General features: G+C 48.9%; 1 protein-coding gene across 1 annotated transcript in view; it reads right to left on the reverse strand.

The window, feature by feature from the left end:
- Positions 1 to 12,229, reverse strand: part of LOC138521784 (E3 ubiquitin-protein ligase TRIM39-like) — a 196,670-nt gene extending 184,441 nt beyond the window's left edge. Inside the window, exon 1 of the mRNA XM_069634864.1 lies at positions 12,130 to 12,229. The gene's annotated coding sequence lies outside the window, so the exon portion shown is untranslated. The remainder of the gene's footprint in view (positions 1 to 12,129) is intronic.
- Positions 12,230 to 21,127: the final 8,898 nt, after the last annotated feature.

Genomic DNA, 21,127 nt, shown 5'->3' on the forward strand with positions numbered 1-21,127 from the left:
GCGTGTTCTTCGCGGTCTATGTGGAAGAGTTTGAAACCTCGGCACTGGTCTGGACCTGTATTAAAATGTACTGCCCTGAACTGCCGTGTCCATCTCCCCCCAGCAGAGGATGCCTGTGAGAGGGGAGGGCGGGGAGGTACACTGCTCTGGCAGCAAAGTCTGCAGGGCTCCCACTTAACACCTCTTCGTTAATGGTTGGTGATAAGAACGGAGCGCGACATTTTCTACCCAAATAAATCTCCAGAGAAATCTCCAATTGTGTGTCTTATTTCGATACTAAAAAGTCCACGTCTCTCGTGTTCTTATTTGACACACACACGGGGTGGCATATGGGCGTTTCCTTCATGCTTCAGTGAGCAGCCGAGCCAATCACAGTGACGGCACTGTGTCCACGTGTCGAAGTGCCATGGCGGCCTGGGTGCTTTTGAAGGGTGCATGGAAGCAAGGTAAGTGTTTTTTATTTTAAATTAAATGTGTATTTAAATTAAATTAGTATGTGTATGTGTATGTATGAATGCATGCGTGCATGTTGGTGTTTGTGCCAATGCTGTGTTTGGTTTTATGTATGCATGCATGTATGTATGGAGTTGTGTAACTGGTGGATGAATGCATGGGTCAAAGTGTTTTATGTGAATGTGTGTTCAGCCCCACCCCTAAATTTAGCCGCCCTGGGGGCCACTTTATTGAGGTGTGGGTTCATGGCATCAGAGGTGCACCTAGGCTAAAATGCCGGCCGGGGGGTGGGGGGTATGGGGACTAACACTTCAAATGTTGGGAGAGGCGCTAACATCAGAGGCTGTGAGGGAGGGGCAATCTTCTAATTCGAATGAGACTATTCTGGTGAATCTTCAATGTTACAAGCAGCTAACTCTCGCCTTCATTTCTGAAACGTCACACTTAAGGACTGCTGTGAGAATGAGATTTCTCATGTCACCACTTCCCTTCTAATCATTCGCCTAGCATGCAAGTGCTAACCCCACATCACGATTTCAATTACCTAAAAATGTATGCATATGAATGCAGGTGCTAACAGCAAAATGGTTTATGTTAGTAATTGCAGGGCCTTTGTTAACAGCAAAGCCAAGGCACCATTTAACGTTTGTGTCCTGTCTGGTCTGACCACGGCTCCGTCGGTCAGCCTGGCAGGGGCTGGATGACCGTTTTGAAAGCAGATAGTGAGTGGGGCCAATAAACCCATTGCACTTTCGGTCTCCCACCTGAGGGATGGCATCTGGGGCTTTCACCTTTTACAGTTGAAATGGGCCCCCAAGTAGCTGCCCCCATGGTGGCAGTTTTATGACACAGAAACCTACCGATAATCTGCAGCTTTGAACTACCTTTCTGCATAATTTTGACTTTATTATTCATTTAATCACTCCACAGGTGCCTTGGACCATTGTTCCGAGCTGTAAGGGGTGCCCCAAACATCAAAAAGAAATGGGACCCCACCAGCCCTGACACATCTTTAGCTAGCCCTGCTCCCATTTCCCTCTGAATTCCCTGAGCCCAGCTGGGAAGCTGAAATGCTATTTCACCTTCCCTTTGGCCACGAGTCGTACCTTTCACCCCAATTCAGAGGCTGTTTACTTTCATAGTGCTATGCGAATATCTGGAGAGGTGGGCCATCTAAAAGCTGAGACCAGAAGTTAAGACTTTGGCTTTATCAAAGTGAGTCTGTTGATATTGCATGGATAGGTTTTTGTGCTCTGCATGTTTGATGCTGATGCTGCTCCTTAACGAGTGCTACGGGCTGGCGACACATCGAAAGAGGCCTTCTGCCTCAAAGTGGCCAGGGCTGGCGCCGCCCATGGAGCCAGGTCCAGTCAACAAAGCCCAACATTTCAGGAAGGGGCTAGAGCCCGATCTGCTCAATGGTGTTGCGCCACTGCATGGCATTCTTTTTGTTTGGGTTGTTAGGTGTGCCACCAATAAGTAAAAACTATTGCTTTAGCGAACAGACAATGGTGGAAATAGACTTTTTTTCTGGGGCATACCTCCTACCGCAGTGAAAGAGGCCGGGCACAGCGACGGGAGGATTAGGAGGGTGTAGGGCAGGTATTTTAGTCACCCCATGAACATTTGCCTCTTCCACTCAGAGGATTTATCGTCAGCAAAGTTCAAAATCTGCGCCCCTTTTTTAAACCTAAAAAATGCACATCAATATTTCCAGTACAGTGCAACATTGAAAAGGGATTTCACAGGGCTCCCGCTCAGACCCTCAAGTGGTCTTGTGGGGAAGTGTCTCACTTTGGAACCTAGCGGCCACGGTTTAAATCCCTGCCCAACATAGTTTAAAGCACGAACACACCAGAGCATTCTAAAATAAAGATATAGTGCACAGATTTTCCCAGATTGTGGAGCTGTAGTTCCAATCTGGTGAGTAATTATTTGCCAGATCCTGGGTCTGGGAAGATCCGTCCCAATGATAGCATTGATTACAGATATGCAATATGAGGAGGTAATTGTAGATGTTGTTTAGTTATTTGCCCACCCATTGACTTCTCATGGCCATGATAATCCCTATGGCAATTCTCACCCAGTTCCTGCCCTCCCCACCCAAAACACCTCCTCACTGGAACTCTTTGAGCTAGCTTTAAACACGCCTTGCCATCAAACGGTGCCCTCAATGTGCCTGCAAGTGTTTTCTCAAAGGAGTCGTCTGAGAGTTCATGACTTCATTGGAGTTGTAAACACGGAACTGGTGTAATAAAAATGTCTTAATAAGTTCTGCCATTTGGCCACTCGATTTAAAAAACAACTTGCGTGTCTTTCGCTGAAGTCCTGTTAAAAACAAGCATTGGCAAAGCCAACAGTTTTTGCTTGTGTATAAGTATTAGGCATTTGCCAGGCACTGCTATTAGCTGCTCAGGTACTGAAACCATTTTGCACTGGCACTATTAATGGCCAGCTAATACCAATACAGAAGTGCCTTTCCCATGCCTACACGAATGCCCAAACTGTTAGCATTGCCAATGCTGTTTGTGCTTTACCCTTGATGCACAGGACTATGCATCAAGGTTAAAGCAAACATACTACTTGGCTAAATTGGCCCACATTGAATGTAGGCCAATCTAGCCAGTAATAACACTTATGGTACACAGTCAGCCTGGATATACTTTCTGTGGCATGGCATTTTTACTGGTTGGGAGCCCGTACATGGTAACAATGTCATATATTGATGCACCCTGCATGGACATACATGAGAACAACCAGCATAAATATATTTTTAGACTAGCATATCTTGCATGGAAAGGCGGCATTAAATGTATTGAAAAATGTTCCTGTGCACGGTTTGTGATTTGCAACTATTGGGATTTTCCATGTGCTTCCATACAAAACCAATTGCAAACTGTATGGATTTCTACCCAATTTTGCGAAGAAAGTGCTGTAAAATGCATAATTTTAACCCAATGTTTCAAACATTTTCTGGGGAGTGAGAACCCCCCCTCAAGCAACCCTTGTTTGGTTTGGGCTCCCTCACTATGCTCTGTTGATCCTGCCTAATTGGCACACACTTTTAAGCCTCTTAAGTTCAGAAATGTACCAGCCTCCACTGTACATCATTTGTCACTGTGTATGATGTGTGTTTTAATGTGCACACAGGCGCAGTGTGCTCCTTAATGATATGATATGGCATTTATAACGTGCCTGTACACAAGTGCTTCTAGGCGCGACAAGGCAAGGAGGGGGAAACAAAAGAGTAGGACAAAACACAGATCTTACCAGGCCTTGTGTCATTCAGATAACGCAAGAGCAGGGAGGGGAGAAGTGCTGAGGGTGGGGTAGGATGCTGAAGTGCAGGTACAAAGGAGAAACAAGAGTGCAGCCAACGGGTGGCAAGTGTAGGCACTCATAAGTGCAGCCAACGGATGGAGAATAAGTGCAAGAGAGGGACTGTAGGGTTACAGATACAGACCACAAGTGCAGGGGAGCCAAGAGGCAGTGCGGGATTGCAACAGGACAGGCAGGGACCTGGCCCGAATTCAGAGCTTGACCAGGAGAAGGCAAAAGCAAAGAGACAGGTCTTGAGTTGCTTCCGGAACCGGAGATGGTTCTGCTTAAGTTTAAGAGAGGCAGGGAGGCTGTTTTCAGAGGGAGGCCCCAGCCGAAGAAAGAGATCTGCCCCAAACTCTTTGCTTGGAAAAGTGACTGACCCTCAGAGAGTTGGAGGTGGCGAAGTGGAGAGCTCATGCCATCATATATATATTTATGCATATGATACAAAAGTTAGTCCTGCATAAACCTTTCTTCAGTAGAGAAATCTAACTTTGCTGTAGTTGATTTGGAGTTGTATTAATAAACCATATTTGGGATACTGCACACAAACTCAAAGGGAGATTTCTCGAGTCTCCTGTTTGCGGAGGTGCTGCCGCTGGCTGAGTGCAAAAAATTGTAAGGGGGCCTCACCAAATGTTTTGCCCCGGGCCTCACCACATCTTCTGACAGCCCTGGCCTTCCTGGTTGGTTTGTGATAGTTGTTGGCTTCCTTGCGTTTGTGATTATAGGCGTAATGGTTTAGTGTCGGGTGGTCTTTAATTTTAATTTTTAAATGTTAGCGTTGGGTGGTCTAATGGCCTGATATGTCGGGTGGTTGTGGTGGAGGTCGGGAAGTAGCCGCAGGGTCCTTGCCTTACCGCTGGATTTACTAGGGGTGGTATACGATGGGGAGGTCCTAGGCTTGATGGGATTCAAGGCTTATTCTTGGGGTTTCTGGTTATCTCTATAAAGGGTTGCCTAAGTTTTAGATATAGTAGTTAATGAGAGACACCTACATTTGTGTTTCCTGAATAGTGTGGAGAAGGCCTACCTTTCAAAGCACAGTAGTTATAGAGACACCCCAAGATTTGAGTCTCCTAGGTAGTTGAACTATGGTTATCAGGCAAAGCTGGGGTATCTGGCACAGTTCAGGCTAAATGCCAAATGTGGTTCTCTGGCTCAGTCAGAAGGCTATCTGGCAAGGTTAGGCTATCTGGCACAATCAGGCTAAAAGTGAGATGAGGCTATCTGTTACAATCAGGTTATCTTGCACAATCCAGCTAAATGTAGAATGAGATTATCTGGCACAATCTGCCGAAATGTGGAGTGAGGCTATCTGGCACAATCACGTTGTCTGGCACAATCATGTTATCTGGGCGCAATCAGGATATCTGGCACAATTTGGCTATCTGGCACAATCAGGCTAAATGTGAAATGCTGGTATCTGGCACATTCATGCTAAACGGGAAATGCTGCTATCTGGCACAATCAGGTTATCTGGGCGCAATCAGGTTATCTGGGCACAATCAGGATATCTGGCACAATTTGGCTATCTGGCACAATCAGGCTAAATGTGAAATGCTGCTATCTGGTACAATCAGGCTATCCGGCACAATCATGTTGTCTGGCACAATCGGGCTAAATGTGAAATGCTGCTATCTGGCACATTCATTCTAAACGGGAAATGCTGCTATCTGGCACAATCAGGTTATCTGAGCGCAATCATGTTATCTGGGCACAATCAGGATATCTGGCACAATCGGGATATCTGGCACAATCAGGATATCTGGCACAATCAGGATATCTGGCACAATTTGGCTATCTGGCACAATCAGGCTAAATGTGAAATGCTGCTATCTGGCATAATCAGGCTTTCTTGGCGCAATCGGGTTATCTGGGCACAATCAGGATATTTGGCACAATTTGGCTATCTGGCACAATCAGGCTAAATGTGAAATGCTGCTATCTGGTACAATCAGGATATCTGGCACAGTCATGATAGATGGGAAATAATGTTATCTGGCACAATCAGGCTAAATGTGAAATGCTGCTATCTGGTACAATCAGGATATCTGGCACAGTCATGCTTGATGGGAAATAATGTTATCTGGCACAATCAGGCTATCTGGCACAATCAGGCTATCTGGCACAATCAGGCTAAATGTGAAATGCTATCTGGCACAATCAGTTTATCTGGCACAATCAGGCTGGGTGGGAAATTAATAAGGTGGTTATGGTTGGTCAGTTTAATGGGGGGCAGTAATAGCTGCACCCCCTGCCCATAACTTGCACTTAGTCAGTAGCTGCTGGGTGACGGTTGCAGGCTCCACAGGCTAACATGGGCCAACACGGTCTGGAGCTGCTTCTTCGGGAGCTGTCGTCCTTTGCCTTGGGGTCCGGGGCTGCCCTGGATGCCTTTTCTAAAAGGGTTTCTGTCCACCACCCAGGCGAGGTGGGAGGGATGGGAGGCAGGAGGCGTGGGGAGGAATAAGGAAGTTGGGTCTAGTGGGAGGCCGGAGCACAGAGTGCGGTAGGCGCTGGATGCAGTTGTTTTAATATAAAGCCTTCGATTAGGCCCACAGGCCTGCTATGGTCTTGATACACTCACCTGCAGCGCCGGATGGAAAAGCGCGCCGTTCCTCAGCCACCTATTTGGATTCACCTGAGGGTTGCAGACCAGCAAGCCTGACAGACTCCTCAGCTGTATTTATCCCAAGTTGAGTACTCGATATTTCATCAGTTAGTTCCGATGTCAGTCGCAACACATATTTTTGTACCCAAACATGGCAATGAAGTTGATGCATCCATCCGAAAACGGCTGTGGATCAGCTCTTCCCACTAATTGGAAAATAAATAGTGATTTTATTAGAGGGTGTCACTAGCCCCACCTCTTTATTCACAGTAACCGCTGCGTTGATGACTTTTGCCGGACAAGTTCTTGGATGTCTCAATACGTGCAGTTTAAATACGTAGAGGTTGGGCCTGTGCTTACCAATATAACGCCTGTGGCATCTTGAGGTTCTTGGGTTGCCCCCTGCTTTGGTGAACCTCCCTCTGATATATAACCTTCAGCCTCACTGCTGCTGGCGAATATCCCAGACGCTTCTCAGAATATCAGGGACTGCCCCTGGTTCTAAAAGTATTTTCACGGTCAGCCACCTTTCAAGGCAGCGGATCATGCAGGTTTAATAGCACGACATGGATCTGATACTTACTGGATGAATGCTCACAAAAGGTTAAAGATAGAAGCCTTCTTTGCAGTAATGCCCACTGTAGAGCAACAGGGGCCTTCATCTTCAATGGACAAATGCACCTTCTGCCAAATGCCATCTGGGGACACACTTTACAAATGTAGGCATGTAGCATGAGAACTTCAAGGGGGTTCTGGGGAGGCGGTGGAGCAGAGACCTGGGGCTGAATGGAGAAATGGGCCCCAAATGGGTCAAAGATAAGGCCCAGAAGCCAGGTCCCCATCATTCTCTCTCACCTATAGCAGAGCATCTGTGCTTACATCGCCATCAATAAATGTGATTAAAAACCCATAGCTATGAGCCATTCAAGAAGAAAAAAACAGCAGCATTAGCTATAAATAAATGTTATATCCAGCTGAGGCAAGCCAAAACCTTCTCCTACCACAGAGAGACCGTGAACAGTTATCCTGCCTGACACAATACCCGGAGCAAAATGAGACTATGCTAATGCCAATCAAGCGGCAGCAGTGCCCACCCTACTTGGCGCATATGAAATGGGTACAGCCAACAGAAGACAGTTTAATTGCACCAGCAGGGTTTGTACAGTGTGTGTCATTTTTCAAATAAAATGGACACACACGTACAGATACATACAAAGGCAGCATGGCCACAATCGCCCGACAATCACCCAAATGCTGTTTGTAGCCGCCACACAGCCGCAGACATCATTCTGCCCTTTGGGGCCAACACCTGCCCTCTGAGCAGATGGAAGGGGTGAGCGGGTGTCGGTCTCATCTGGTGGTGCCCAGCCTCTGCGCAGAGACACACCAAGTCCAGGCTAGCTGGAATTGGATGCTCAGGGCACCCTGGGCATCAAATTAAGATTAATTTCCCGCCACGGCGGGGCGCCGCGATCAGTACGTTTTTGCCTTAGTCTCAGCCAGCGCCAGGCCCTGGGGCTGGGCTCTGATAAAAAGGCGCAATCGTGCATCGCTCTCGGTTAAGCTAATGCAAGGCTTGACTCGAGGAAACGCATTGGCGCCTGTGCTCGCCCGCCGCCCAAGCAGGCATGGAGCTTGCGATTTGCTTTAATCCTGTTGAAAACAAACTCACCCAAATGGTCAGGCACTTTTGTCTCAGGGGACACACGCAATCTTATGCCTCAGTGTTTATGCTTATCTCTTATTAAGTCAGCCAGAGAGTCTACAACTACTGCAAAAAGCAGGGGAGAGAGGGCAACCCAGACTTGCTAATTGAAATGTTGCTGATATTGTCCCATTTGTGCATACCCCACGTATTGGATTTGAGTAAAGCACTGTAGCATCGGAAATTCACCAGCACATCCCCCACAGCCGGCCCGGACGTCAGACGAACAACCAACACGAGCTTGAGGATGTCCAGTGCAGACAGAGTCTGCAGACACAGTGGCGCCCACCGCCGAGCTAGCATGGTGTGCTTTTTAACTAGCAGTTTGCTGTTTTCAACAGGGGTTTTAAGGAGCTGCAAGTGCAACCCATGGGCTTTTGCTCCCGCTTCATTGTGGGCACCGGCTGCAAGTCCCAGAAATTCTATAACAGAACTGTAGTTAGCGAGCACAGTCTTCAAAGATTTTGCTCGAACTGTCCATCGGGTAGGACAGAATGGAAGCAGTTTGACACTCCCTTCCTCTTGACAACTTTCAAAACAAGCAGTGCGTTTTGGGGAATTTCAAATGAACCCAATCAAGTCCCTTACAAAAACCAATAGATCCATGAATGTGTCCATTCCCATAGCTACATCCTGAACTACTAAGTTCCGATTGTGTGCAAAGCAGTGCACATAAATAGCTCGTGCTGCCACCCCTTGCACCAATGTCTGCAAACCCTGTCGATGTCCAGCCATATTAGAAGCACCCTCATAACACTGCCCCCGACAGTTTTCCATTTTATAGCCAAACCTCAGGAGAACATCTTTTAAATGGCAAACAGAGTTTGTGATGTAGTGCTAGACGTTTGATAAAAGCCCAAAACAATCTCCTCTACCTGAAGATCCTCGTTTGCAATGCGAAAGACTACAGAGACCTGCTCTTTCATTGACACACCAGCAGTCTCATTTAAAATAATAGAAAATAATTTTGCATCATGAATTTCTTTCATCAGGCAACAGAGCAAATTATGTGACATAATTGCCAGCATTTCATTTAATATGTCATGCAACATCCATTTGTACTCTGTTCTTTGAAGCCAAGTTTGCAGTTCCGGGACATCTCTGCCACGAAGCGACAGAATTGCCTTTAGATTAGAGCCCTCGCCAGTGTGGCCCCGAATAGCAAGACCTTGCTGAGCTAAAGCCAACAATGTGGTCGGGATATTCACCAGCGCACTTCTGTTATCCCTCATCTGCTTGATTTGGCCCAACGACAGAGCTGCTGCAACATTGGTACCCCTTTGCAGAGATGCTAGCGCCATTGACAGTGACAAACCGCTTGAACCGACAGAAGTACCCGGGGCACCAGCAGGGCTGACGCTGGACACAGGGGTCCACCCGCGAGACCCAGAGAAACGGATACAACTACTCCAGCCAACCCTTACCATCCCCCACCGCCCTTACAGCCACAACTAGGTCCCACGAGGCTGTGGAACAGACAACATACTACCAATCACCACACAACCGGGTGTATGGACACTAGCAGCGGCGCCAGTCATGTGGAAGGGGGGAGGAGCATGCAAGGTTATTAAGGGAGCAGGCGGAGGGGAAAGCTAGATCCTCAAACGGCCTCGAATGGAAAATCGGGCACATAACTCCTGAGGCTCAGGGTGTACAAGCATCCCGTCGGGTAAGATTACACGAGCCCAACCGGTTCAGTCCAGGATAGAGATGACTAACGAATACCATTAACAATTTCCTTCTCTGCATACACCTCTCAAACTCCAAACCAAACACAACCACAAACCTCTAGCGCAGCAAACCGCACGAACTTCACTACACTGCAACAACAAAACAAAAAAACACAGACTCGCACATCAGCACACGACGACTACCGGCCGCATACACCCCAGGCCCAGCCGACGGAACCACCGGGCTGAGGCTGCCAACAGCACATCACTGCAATCTTGCACTTTTCCAGCCTCCACCCACTAACCCACCACCCCCCCCTCTTTCAGAGCCGCCAGAGCGCCAGGGGACCACTCCGGTGGTGATAGTGCGCGGTACAAATGACCTTTAACATTAACATTAACATTGCAGCCGCCCGATGAAGGTGTGAACTCTGATGGCCGTTACATCTCTCTATGGCCTTCTTAGAATGGTTAAAGCCATGTTTAATGATATCATTCCAGGCATCCTTATCATGGCCACTTTTTGGCAATGGCATACCCTTTTCATTAGCAGACTGGCATACTTTACAGAACATTTTTCCAACAGACTCATCGTATGTAAGCCAATCATAGGTTCTAACCCTTTCTTTTGGCAAGTGCGGCCCTGCTGGGACTTTAAACCATTTGATTTGTTCATGTTTGTGGAGCATTCCTGTGTCACATTGCTGCCGCCAACATCACTGACTGTAGGTGCATTTGGTATACTTTGCACGCATTGTGCCTGGCAGGTTGATGCAACTGTGGAGCTCGAAATTGCGGCAACTGCTTTGTCAGACACATGGGACATCTGCTTTGGTTTAGCAGGGGTTATTGTAATGAACCTCTCCACAATGGCTTTGTGGTTTCAGATTCGTATTTTCCAGGGGACGTGGGCGAAGCGGTCGCTGCTAGGTATACTGTCTCAGAAAACGTTTAACTGACATACAACTGCAAGAAAGAAAGCTGGATGCTGTAATTCATGAAAAAAGCATCTCTAAAAGCAAGACATTTTCTTAAATTTCTGTTTGAGTTTCCTGACATTACGCTGTATTAGTTTCCGTTTATCATCAATCAATTTATCGCATTGTGCAAGTGACAGTTGCTACGATGTTACCTCTGAGTCACCAGGTTCACAAATAGTTAGGGATGTAACTTTGTTTATTGTATTTATTTGTTTATTGTGCATTTGTAAGGCGCTTATACATCAAGTAAATTGAGTTTCAAAGCGCCCACAGGGAGAGAACATGGGAATAAAAAGCAAATATAACAACGAAAGATAGAGGCAGATCTACTAGGCCTTGTGAGCATTCAGAATGTGCAAGTGCAGAGAGAGAAGGGACGAGGGAGTGGGGGGTGAGTGCTAAGGGTGTACCAAAGAGGGAAGTGCTAGGGAGTGAGTAGCTGTTAAGTGACTAGGTGAGAGTGGTCCGCTGCCAATAAATAAGTGCAGGCCTGTGGTGGCATAGGCCAGTGGGTGCCAAGGCAAGTGCCGGGAGCGGGGAGATTGGGTGTGGGAGGCCAGGACCCAGGAGGACACACCTGGGCACCAATCTCAGCAACTGAGGGGTTTAGCAGAGGAGGGAGGAGCGGAAGGAGTAGGTGAAAAGGAAGTTCTTGAGGAGCTTCTTCAGAGAGTTGGTGCCGGAGGAACATAAAGATCTGGATGGAGAGTATTTAGTGAGAGCCAGTTGTAGATAGTGTGGTCCCTGGCCCCAGACAGCCTTATGGATTATGCAGGTGGATTTGAATGTGATCCTTGCAGCAACCAGAAGCCAGTGGAGAGATTTTAGGGCTGGAGAAATGCGGTCCCAGGGCTTGAGGCCAAGGATAAGTTTTGCAGCTGTGGAAAAGAAGAGGGTAGAATAAGGAAAAGGCTGTTGCAGTAGTCTAGCCTAGAGAGAACCAGAGCTCTAGAGAAATTGAGCTTCTGGGGGGGGGGGGAGTGAGGAAACACTTTCTGTGAACCTCACTGTGGACACACACATCAGATGGTCCGGATGAAGTATAATGCAATCGCGTGTGGTTTCAGACGGGGGGGGGGGGGAGCGTTAATTGCCTTTAACATTGTAGTTTACTAGAAATTATGGTAAAGTAGTGTACAATGTTAAAAGCAGTTACCTAGGCTCACCCTGCACCCAGGTAAAGTTTGGGCCCGGTGGAAGCACTCTCAGTCTAAAGTTGTATCCATGCGCGTCTCAATTGTTTTTTAAAACACCCACTTTCCTTGAGTCAATAAAACAATTACACCCTACTTATGTTTGATAACGTCTTACCTTGTTTTCAGGGATGAGGACGTGTACCATACAGCAGACGAGATTACACCCTACTTATGTTTGATAACGTCTTACCTTGTTTTCAGGGATGAGGACGTGTACCATACAGCAGGCGAGACGCTCAGACTCTGACTGCCATCACCATGGACCTCTGATGAAGTCCCTCACTGCAAACCTAAAGGGGGTGGGGGGCAATAAGTCAATGAAATTGCAACCCAGGCCGTTGGCATGATATCTCCTATGCACAATAGGAAATGCAACTGCTGCAGGGGGGTGTATTTGTCTCTAGAGTTTCGTAGGAGGTTGGGAGGTGACACATTGCCCCACTAGGACAAAGAAAACAAAATAGCCTAATACATGGATGCTGCACAGCCTCCCTTGAAAACCATATTACTTCATATGCTGGACATGGGCAAGAGAGGTAAATAACACTAATAAAGAAAATGGCATTGTACATAAGTAGCACACATGTTGTAGGAAAAATGCAACTATATAATGAGTTTCGGATAGAATGAAGTGATGCACGTTTTAGTGGATTCAAAATTACAATAAAAACGAACTTAACCTAGAAATCTAGTTGACACTGAGTGTTTTACAGCAGGTAGATATAGCTAGATTTAGCAGTGGCTCTTGACTTGGGATCATTTGAGTGCATAAAGAGTGTGCAGATCCTTATTTGAGATCATTGGCATGGTGTGGGCAAAGATGCTTTGGTTTACGTGACCTGGACATTGATACAGATGGAAATAAACTACTTGTATTGGGGTCACATATTATATTGAAGACCAACCATGAGCTGTTGAGTAAAGTGTTGAATGCTGTTGAGGTTGACGTTTGACTTTAAGCATGCCTTACATTGCATATGTCAAAGGTATGCGAGTATCAATTTGATGTTGAACATGTGCCAGCCAACCCATCAATCGTTTCCACCATTCTACATTCTGCTCACCCAGAACTCATGCACATACTCAGAGAGAGGCATGCGTATTCTGCGTGCACCAGGGGTGGACTGGGAAACATAAGAGGCCCTGGAAATAGTTTTCAAAGTGGCCCAATATTACACATTTTAAGCAAACCCAACCCTTTTCCTATGAGAAAATGTAGAAATGGCACAAAAAGAGGCCCAGAGTACAGAGGCCTACGGGGAAATCGCCAGAGTTCCTTATAGGCCAATCCACCCCTGGTGTGCACAGTGGGGTGGAGGTGGGCCACAGGCTTTATGGCATGCGTGTTTTAAGGTTTGGTATTGCTCATACACACACAGCAGCCATGCCCGGCATTGCTGCAGGTCATCCATGATGTCAGGCAGGCTGCTTTCAGCCATGGAGTCATGGGTTAAGCTGGGAATTATAACACACACATGGGTAAAGTGCACGTCATTGTCCCAGACAATCTGCACATTCATGGAGTGTTGTATGCATCGGTTTCAGAAGACCTGCTCTCTTTCCCTGGGCGGTACAAGGGCCACATGTCCTCAGTTCACAGCCCCATCTACTTTGGGGAAGCCCACCATCGTAGAACTGGCCGGACTATAATGTGCTTTAGGGCCACTGGGTTACTGTTGAAGGACATGTGATGATTATTAACATTAAGGCAGTCTCAGCCCACGGATTTGCACCAGCTCTGTCACACGTGTGTCACAGTTCCAATTAATGTGAGGTAAAAAGGTCCACTCCTGTTTCAATTCTCCTTTGGTTAGCTGACATTGTGTTAGTAAATTTAGTAAAGAATAAACAGTGGCGTGTCAAGATAAAACAAACTAAACAAAAGCATCAATACAACCTAAGGCACGCAGTGAGTTTACTGACATACATCCAGGCAATTAGGTCAGGGGGAAGTTGAACCACTAGAACAACATAATATTGTCCTGGTACAATCAGATCTAACAAGCGCTCAGGGTTGGAAGGTACTAGGTCATCCCAGATAACAACAGTGTCTGGACATGGAAACGGTAGCTTTGTACGAGAGTATGTGAAGAGTACAAAATGATCCACAACAACAAACATGAATTGGACTGTCACAGAGCAAACACAGTGAGAGTACAAACGGTCTTGCAGAAGCAGATAAGCAAAGTAGCAATGACACTGACCAGGTGGAACCCGAGTGCTGTTCAGACACATTTGGCAGCACAAATGGCTATGGAGGAATGCCATGTCAATGGTACGAGAAAGGAGAAGCCCGGCAAGGTTCAAATGATAGGAACTCTGAACTGGATCTTCGCTGCTGTTGTTTTGTTCAAAAGGGAAGTGTGCAGTATGTGTTATACTGTTGTCCTGTTTCTGGGTCACGGAACATATGAAGTGGAGTGTCAGGACATTCTCCATTCATATATCCACCCAAGCACAGACCCAAAATGTAATTGCTTTGGAGCACAGTGCAGCAAGACGCCCAAGGCAGCTCTGCTATCTCCAAGATGACAGCCTGACTCTATATCCTTACAAAAGGAAGCAGTGTTGTTAACCATTCATGGTTGAAAGCCTTCAACTTTACTACAAGGTGGCTCTTTAATAGTGACCTAGGGGACCCCGAGCTATGCCTTGGCATGGGCCAGATGTATATTAAACACTGCTTCAGGCCTTACATTGGGTGTGGGGATGGAACAGTGTGATGCCTCATGTCCTCGGCATATCCACAGTCACAGTGGTGGAAGATAATGTACAGAGGACATATTCACACACACACACAATCACCACCCAACTGAAGTTGGTACTCATTTATCGACCTCGGTCGGAATGATGAAAGGCTGAGTTGGACTTGCCGGGATTCGAACCTGCAGATCACACTCAGTTTGCACTGCAGCAGCATGCGCTCATCAGAAGAAGGACACATGATATGGAATGCGAGGAGCATGTGTGTGAATGACCCCACACTGCTAGATTGCACAGCTAATGAACAACTATCTCAGTGGACAAAGTCACAAACTGCAGAGGAAAATATCTCACCACCTGCTGCCTGCACAAGTAACCAATATAGAGGGTAATTCATAGAATTCAGCGCACAAGTGGCGCACGCGGCTGCCGCACAGAGTGCGCGTGCGACTTTCTGCGACAGCCGCGTGCGCTAAAATCCATTTCCACGCACAGCGTATTCATGGATTTTAGCTTCCAAAACCAGCCGTGGCGCAGAGTGGCGCAGCGACCCTGCAGCAGCGCCCGTTACGCCCCAACCCCTCACCGTGCGCCATGCACAAATCCCGTACATGGCGCACAGGCCCCCCAACCACGAAAACGCCTGTAAAACTCCCCGCGCACCCCTCCGAATACACGTACCCCGCTGCACGGGGAGTCTCACATGCGATTGGAGCGGGGTATGTGTATAACTGGGGTTTGCGGGAAGTTTCACACGCGATTGGAGCGGGGTACGTGTATTTCGTGGGTGCGCTGGAAGTTTCACACGCGATTGGAGCGGGGTACGTGTATAACTGGGGTTCGCGGGAAGTTTCACACGCGATTGGAGCGGGGTACGTGTATTTCAGGGGTGCGCGGGAAGTTTCACACGCGATAGGCCCTGTGCGAGTGGGGTACGTGCATTACTGAGGTGCGCGGGAACTTTCACACGCGATAGGCCCTCTGCCAGTGGGGTACATGTATTTCGGGGGTTCGCGGGAAGTTTCACACGCGATTGGAGCGGGCTACGTGTATTTTGTGGGTGCGCTGGAAGTTTCACACGCGATTGGAGCGGGGAACGTGTATTTCGGGGGTGCACGGGAAGTTTCACACGCGATAGGCCCTGTGCGAGTGTGGTAAGTGCATTACTGGGGTGCACGGGAACTTTCACACGCGATAGGCCCTGTGTCAGTGGGGTACGTGTATTTCGGGGGTTCGCGGGAAGTTTCACACGCAATTGGAGCGGGCTACGTGTATTTCGTGGGTGCCCTGGAATTTTCACATGTGATTGGAGCAAGGTACGTGTATAACTGGGGTTCGCGGGAAGTTTCACACGCGATTGGAGCAGGGTACATGTATAACTGGGGTGTGTGGGAAGTTTCACACGCGATTGGAGCAGGGTACGTGTATTACTGGGGTTCGCAGGAAGTTTCACACGCAATAGGCCGTGTCCGAGTGGGGTACGTGTATTACTGGGGTGCGCGGGAACTTTCACACGCGATTGGAGCAGGGCACGTGTATTTTGGGGGTGCGCGGGAAGTTTCACAAGCGATTACGCTGTCAGAGCGGGGTACGTGTATCCAGTGGGGTGCGTGTGGAGGCCCACATGTGAATTAGCACTGTAGGTCCTCCCAGGTGTCCCCACTACACCCTCCACGGCCCCTGCAGGCAGCCCACACCACAGGGGACTACCCTGCACCCCTGGTCATGTGCCGCAGCCAGTCCATCCACCATGGGCATGCCCCCCAGCCAGGCCACATGTCACCTTGCACTAGTGATCACCAACTCATGTCCCCCAGCACCCCCCACCCCCCAGCAGTCAGGGGCACCTGCCAGCAGGCCCCCACTCATGTCCCCCAGCACCCCCACCCCCCAGCAGTCAGGGGCACCTGCCAGCAGGCCCCCACTCATGTCCCACTCATGTCCCCCAGCACCCCCAACGCCCAGCAGTCAGGGGCACCTGCCAGCAGGTCCCCACTCATGTCCCCCAGCACCCCCACCCCCCAGCAGTCAGGGGCACCTGCCAGCAGGCCTCCACTCATGTGCCACTCATGTCCCCCAGCACCCCCACCACCCAGCAGTCGGGGGCACCTGCCAGCAGGCCCCCACTCATGTCCCCCAGCACCCCTACCCCCCAGCAGTCAGGGGCACCCGTCAGCAGGCCCCCACTCATGTCCCCCAGCACCCCCACCCCCAGCAGTCAGGGGCACCTGCCAGCAGGCCCCCACTCATGTCCCACTCATGTCCCCCAGCACCCCTACCCCCCAGCAGTCAGGGGCACCTGTCAGCAGGCCCCCACTCATGTCCCCCAGCACCCCCACCCCCAGCAGTCAGGGGCACCTGCCAGCAGGCCCCCACTCATGTCCCACTCATGTCCCCCAGCACCCCCACCCCCCAGCAGTCCGGGGCACCTGCCAGCAGGCCCCCACTCATGTCCCCCCCCACATGAAATACAGATACACAATCATGTCCCACTTCTACACCAAAATACCACAGCACACCACCCCATTCTTGAGACGCAATGATTTCCCAATCCACCCCACACTGACATGCCTATCTCAAGACACAAACCAATAGTCAACTATGTACATCAACACATGTCCGTCACACACCCACACTGGTTGGCATTGATTGTGTAAACCCACATTTTCACATGCATCAACCCAATGAGCGAATCCCACACATGGAACTAAAATATGAAAATGTATTATGTACAAAAAAAAATCAATGACATGAAAGCATAAAAAAACAGCAAACATGAAATGAAAAGCATGTGCAAAAGATGAGTAAATGAAAAGTATAACCAATCCAAACAAATCCTAAAGAAAAATAGTCCAAACTCTCCCTCCAACAACGCAAATCCAAAGGAAACGTAAAAAGAAAGCTCCATTGATCCATGGTGAAATCAAATGAAAAAGGTCAAAATAATCCATTGTCCAACTATGTACAATCCATTGTCAAGGGTCCATGAGCCCAACGAAAGAAATGAAACCTACCTAATAAACTACCTAATAAAACAACTATATACAAATGGGTGTGGCATAGTCCATTCACCACAAATCAAAGAAAAAGGAAAAGGAAACCTAACTCTAAAAACTATTTACAATGGCAGCGGGCTAGTCCGACGGCTCACTTTTTGATGTCCCGGGCCAGGGCATCATCGAACTCCGGCACAATGTCCTGGAGGCGTTCCTCTTCCATGGCCCCGTGGGTTCACAGGGACGACGACATGTTCAACTCTAACTCCCTGCGAATTGCCTCGAGGCACTCGGCCCGCCTCAGTGCCCTCCACATGGAGTTCTCCGCCCTGACCATTGTGAGCCGTGCCTCTTCCGCCCGCAGCCGCTCCGCATCTATGGCGTGGCCCAACCGCTGCCACACGGAACACACTTGAAATCCTGGGTCCTCCTGCCCTCTGCCGATGCCTGCTCCTCCGATGTTGAAGGCCCCGAGCCATCATTGCTCCCACCATGTCGCTGCTGCTGCTGTGCCTGTGCCTGCGCCCTAGCTCTTGCTGCCTGCACGTCCTTCTCTGGCTGGGGTGCAGTTGTCGTGGTGGCCACCCCTGCTGGACGTCCGACTCCCGACTGTGGCAGGGATGTGTCCTCCACCAGCCTGGCCGCTGGGTCAGAGGCAGCTCCACAGGGTACCCAGGTGATACATGGGTGGGAAGGTGGCATGGAGGACAACTGGCGCGCATAGGGGGTTCAGGTGAGGAGGGGGTCACAAGAAGGTCCAGCACATGGAGGAATCCAGCACTGGTGACCCATCCCAGCAGGTCAACGTGGTCAAAGAGGCATGCCCCGTTGACGCAGCGCTATCCCGGCCAGGACAGGCTCAACACGGTCCCGGATAGCCACATCCGCAGGGAGAGGAAGGCCAGTTGTTGTGTGCTCATCCCCTCCCTGAAAACGGGTCGGGACGTAGGCATCCCTGCTGGTGCCAGATGATGCAGTGACAATATCAGGGACAGGATTGCACACAGGCACCTCCGCGGCGGCCTGTGCTGCCTCCTGTCCCTGCCCCTGCACTGCACCACTAGCACCAGTGGAATCCCCACCTCCAGACCCTGTGTGTGTCCCTTCTCTGGCCTCCTCCTCCAACAAACCCCCCACCAACCTGGATGACTCCGTGCCATCTTCTGTTACACATCGCCGCAAGTGGTCTTTGAGGGCACGTGCCCGCTTGTGCGGCACTTTGATTCCAAACAGTTCCAAGTTGGTTGCCCGTGATTCTCCCCATACTGCCTGTAGCGGTCCAGTTGTTGCAAGTTCATTTGACGTACGGCCAACGGCTCACGTGATCCCTTATCCGGAAACGAAGCGGACAGTGCTTCGCGTCGCTTCTGCCTTTGGCGCTCCGTGAGTTCGCTCCTGAGATCTCCTTCTCACTTCTGCTAGTTAATTCCTCTTGTGCCTCCTGTTCCTACTAACCCTGTTTTGCTTCCCCTATTCAGATTAAACCTGCAGCATTCTCCCGTCTCTTTCTCAGTCAGCCATCTCTGGCAGACCTATTTGTTTCCTGTTCCTGCCAGACTTCCATTAGAGTAAGTTCAGATCCGTTAGGGCTCCCCCTTCCTTTCGGTTAGGATTCTTACTTGCTGTTTTTCTTCCAGAGTCTCCCGAAGCTTCACGATTCCTCCGATCTCCAGTACGCAACACTCTTCCTCTAACTTCATTCCTTCGTTGGTGAGAGGAATACTTTCTGCTTCCCATTCTCTTCTTTCTCCTTGGTCTCTCCTCTAACCTTCTTCTATTTTTCTTCCTCTCCCGTGTACTTAGAAGAAGCCTCCCGAGTGACTTCCTGGTTCTGCCGTCGGAGATGCTTATTCTTCAAACTTCCTCCCGATCCGCACGAGTGGGAACTCGTCCAGGGTTTTCTTCCCATAGAGGGTTTCCCTGGGAGTCCTGCCCTCTCTCCTGGGTCACTTTACCCTGGGTGGAGAGGCCAGGGCTGTCGCAGGGGAGCTTTCCCAGCTACATTGGTCCTCCCATTTGGATTCATCGATCTGTCAAGGTGAGCTGGTTGTGGACTTTTGTTGTAAGGTCGGTGCTACAAAGCTTTATTTATCTGTATACTACAGAGTCATAACAGTAAGCGACGCCATAAAAAATATTGACAGCCGAAGTGCCAAATGGAACAACAAATGCAGCAGCTAATGGCGGCAATGCAGGCCAGGTCCTTAGAGATGCAATCCCTAAAACAAGACAATGCGCAACTACGGCATCAAGTAGCTAGAGCCTTTTCTGACACTCCTCCGTCGTCATTACACTCTGTTATGTATGACGGGGATCCATACAAATTAAAGGAATTCCTCGACAGCTGCACTATCCACTTTACTTTCAAATCTCGCTTTTTCCCTACCGATAAAGATAAGGTGGGCTATGTTATCTCACATCTTTCTTGGCCTGCTTTAGCATGGGCAACCCCGTTAGTTACCTCCAACAACGTAATCCTTGATTCCTACTCCGCTTTCACCAACAGCCTCAAACCATGTTTGGTAGGAAGGAAATTTCGGTTGCCACACAAGAATGGCTTCTCGATCTAAAACAAGGAAGTAGAGAATAACTTTGGTACATTACTCAATTCAAACAACTGTCCTCCAAACTGGGCTGGCCAGATGAGGGCCTTCTCACGATTTTTCGGAGAGGACTAACGGATGAACTCAAGGATGAGGTCTCTAAGGTCCCTCGTCCCGCTAATTTAGCAGATATGATCACTTTAACCATGCAAATCGATTACCGTACTCATGAACGGACATACGAGAGAAAAAAGAGCAAAAGAACACAACCTAAATTAGAGTATTCCCCTACAATCCAGAGAAATCTGACTCAGACCGAAGAACCCATGCAAATCGGGACCGTTCGAGGACCGATTTCGGCTACTGAAAGGGAGAGGAGAATGTCCTTAAAGCTGTGTATGTACTGCGGATCCTCTGCTCATGTTTTGAAAGATTGCCACTTAGTCCCTCCACGCCTCTCTCCGAACCCGAAGTCCGGAAACTTCAAAGCCTTACCGTTAGGGGAAGACCGGTAAGCGTACAGAAGCATTCTTCCCCGTATCAGACAAGTATGTCGCTCCATAATTCTTCAACTAACCAGTCCATGGTGGTAGTCTCTTTATCTGTTATATTATCAGAAAACATCATACTGGGAATCCCTGCTTTAATTGACTGCGGAGCTGCTGGAAATTTTTTGGATGTGGAGTGGGCAAAGAAACACGGAATCTCTCAGGTGCCAAAGACTATTGTCACTCCCATTCAGGGAGTGGATGGTAGTCCTCTAAGTTCTGGTCCTATTAAAGAACAGACCATTCAGCTCACTTGCATGTTGTCAAGTTATAAGGAAACCCTAGTCTTTGATGTCATTAGGACGGCCCATTACCCAATCATTCTAGGGCTCCCCTGGTTGAGACTCCACAACCCATTCATAAATTGGTCTGCTGGAACCCTTTTTCTAGGGTCGGAG

Source organism: Ambystoma mexicanum, chromosome 13, assembly GCF_040938575.1.
Source record: "Ambystoma mexicanum isolate Mex_15411 chromosome 13, UKY_AmexF1_1, whole genome shotgun sequence".
Classification (NCBI taxonomy): domain Eukaryota; kingdom Metazoa; phylum Chordata; class Amphibia; order Caudata; family Ambystomatidae; genus Ambystoma; species Ambystoma mexicanum.